Genomic DNA, 3,398 nt, shown 5'->3' on the forward strand with positions numbered 1-3,398 from the left:
ATTTTTCAATGACAAAGACAAAAATCAGTGACAAAGCTGCTGATAACCAATCAGAAGCAAGGATTTCACTAGCTTAGAACAAAAACCGTAATTTGTCACTGATAACAATTTGTGAAATGGGGCCCAGGGAGCATCTGTTCGAGCCGTGCCACTACTTTTTGTTTACCTACATCAGGTGATGGAGAAGGTAGAGGAAGAGGGAGAGAGATAGAGAGAGTGCCTGTAAAATTTAAACATTTACTAAACTCTCATGAAGAGTGGATGAAAAAGTCGTTATTATGACTTAAATTGTGGAAAGTTTTTTTTGTTGTATATTTACATGTATTCATTTGTTCATTTAATCATTATCATTGTTTGTTTGTTTGTTGTTGTTTTTTGTTTGGGGGGGCGGGGGTGGTGGGGGTTTACTGACACAGCCCTGTGACAACTCTCGATTCCACTTCATTTATTTGTCCGGCAAACGTTCGTACCCTCTACTCTAAACCTTCTCAAGCCTATCTTCATCAATACACCTAATACATGTATACGCATTTAACCTTCCAAGCAAACAATAGACAAAATCACCAAAGCGGAACAGTATCACTGATCTTCGGAAATAAGATGCTCCTTAGTTTTGCAAGATTAACCAGCTCAGCGTCCCATAACTAAAAGGGTAACAACCGGCCTATAAATTGTGTTTTTTTGTTGTTTAAGTTTACGTCATTGTATTCTTAGAGTTGTGATTATGAAAAAAATACAACAACAACTACAGCAGCAAAAAACAACAACAAAAAACCTCCCTTTCGTAATATTTGGTCAGTTGTCTTTTAAATCAGACCAGTATTTTACAAGCGCGTAGCCAGGATTTCATTTTAGGGGGGCGGTAGTGAGCACGCGAAGCGTGCGAATTACTTAAAGAGCGCGCAAAGCGCGCTCCCTAGGGGGGTGGGTGCAGGGAGGGGGGAGTTTCCCCCCTCCCGCGCGAAGCGCGGAAGCTTTGAAAGAAGACGATTCGTTGTACCTTTCTCGACTCATAATCCTTGTCTGAATTCAGTCCCTCACCTCTCTCGCGCGAAGCTTTGACGTTTCATTAAATTATTAGAGAAAGAAGACGATTCGTTGTACCTTTCTCGACTCTTAATCCTTGTCTGAATTCTGTTCCCCCCCCCCCCCCTCTCGCGCGAAGCTTTGACGTTTCATTAAATTATTAGAGAAAGAAGACGATTCGTTGTACCTTTCTCGACTCTTAATCCTTGTCTGAATTCTGTTCCCCCCCCCCCCCCCTCTCGCGCGAAGCTTTGACGTTTCATATTAGATTAGAGAAAGAAGACGATTCGTTGTACCTTTCCCGACTCATATTTCTTAATTTGAACTCAGTTTCCCCCTTCCCGCGCGAAGCGCGGAAGCTTTGACGATTCATTGTACCGTTCTCGACTCCTTTTCCCTTTTTCTTCCTACGTCCTCTTTCTTTTTTTTCTTCTCTTTCTCTCTTTTTTTTTTTTGGCCGGCGTTTTGGGGGGGGCGACCGCCCCCACCGCCCCCCCCTGGCTACGCGCCTGGTATTTTATCTTTCATGTTTTCAGTGTAAGATTATGTAGATATGCTTTGTGAATGGATATTCTTTTCTATTTAGATGTATCCTCGATAGTTGCAAACATATACATTTCAGCTTTTTGGCTGCAGCATGTGCATCATTTCTATGTTTTTTTCGAAATAAACCTTGTCTGAGTTGAATTGAATTGACTTGGAAATAAAACATCAATGGAATAATAACCTAGACCAGTTCTTTGCTCAGGTTGAGCTCCTTTCCCCAAAACTTCTGGACACAATTATGCATTGCCCTAAAAAAAATATAAACTCCGAATCAGAAATTTCGAATTTAAGCTGTGGAAGTTAAGAACATATAGAAACTAGTCTCATTGACTCTTATTGAGGGCAAGCCGTGTGAGAGCTATTCATTTTAATCAAAATACCCTCGCAAAGGTTTTCAAGAAATTATCTTACACAATTTCAAATAAGGCCCTGTGTGTCATTTACTGAAATAGGCGAATCTCGCAGTTAAATACAATATTACATGTATCATATAATCCCAAAATGTTTACTTTAGGGTATACAATATGGTATTGATCAATGCACGTAATACGTTGATTTATTGAAAGTCTAATGACTAATGACTAATATTAGAATGCAATATTAATCAGCTTCTTTTTCACTAATGTGTTGCTGTGAGGTGGTCTACTTGACAAACAACTTGGCCTATGATTTGATGTTAGGGTTGTTGTTTCATTTTCATACCATTGATGTGGATACACAGATGCATATTCATGAATATGTAAATGTGTGTGGAGGTGAAGTAGGAAATTTAATAAACCAGACACGCATGCGGTATAAGTGCAGCACAGTGCAAGTATTTATACAGTGGCGGATCCAGGGGGTGCCCCGGGAGGCCCGGCCCCCCTGGGGAAATAACGTATAAAAACACGTTATTTCTACCTTTTTTGGAGATGGGCTCCCTCCCCTGGCGCTCAAGGGTGGGGGGGGGGTGCGATTTTTCAAATTTTCGAGGGCCCCCCCCCCCAAAAAAAAAAAATCAGTGCTCACTTCCCCCCTCTCGAATTATCAGCCGGCTGTTTTTGCTGCTAAATATTTTTCACGATTTGGGCCCCCTCCCCTGCCTCCGGCTGGATCCGCCCCTGTATTTATATTCGTATTTTATAATCACTCATTACTTGACTTTATGTGTGTGAGTCGCAGTGAGTGGTCGACGTACATGGGCCGTTGGATCATTCATTTTAAATCCCTCACACCGTAATTATAATTCCAGGAATGTGAATAGATCAGACTCTGGATATACCCTTGAAGCTACGCAGACAACTCAAATGAAGCTTAACTTAGCCTCTTAATTACAATAAGAAGATTTAAAGCCCCACTGTACTTTCACTAAATTCTTGCCAAAGGTCGCACGTTTTCTTTTCTTCTCAGCATTTCATTTATTCACGATTGATTTCAGATTGAAGACCAAAAGTTTCGTTTAATATTAACGTAGGCTTACCAAAAATAGGAAATAGGTGAAAATATTTCACTTCCCTTTAAGCATTATCATACCTCAATAACTATATAAGTGCGATAATCAACACAACACGAACTTATACCACGTTCCGCTGCATGGGGGCATTTTCCTTTTGTCCATGCAACTATTGGAATCTCAACTCAATATATCACGAGTCAAAGAAAATTAATGGCGCAAAACGAGGAGAAGGAATAGAAAATGATTATTACCCTGCAATGCCCTTTTTAATAGCACATAACTATACTTGTTACCGTCTTTGATCGGATTCGAAAGAAAAATTGTAGGGTGGGGTCGCGGCGTATAATCTTTGTAAAGAAAAGGGGATATACTTTTATTTAGTGCCCAAGCA

Source organism: Strongylocentrotus purpuratus, unplaced genomic scaffold, assembly GCF_000002235.5.
Source record: "Strongylocentrotus purpuratus isolate Spur 01 unplaced genomic scaffold, Spur_5.0 spur5_scaffold_3, whole genome shotgun sequence".
In the NCBI taxonomy this organism is placed as follows: Eukaryota; Metazoa; Echinodermata; class Echinoidea; order Camarodonta; family Strongylocentrotidae; genus Strongylocentrotus; species Strongylocentrotus purpuratus.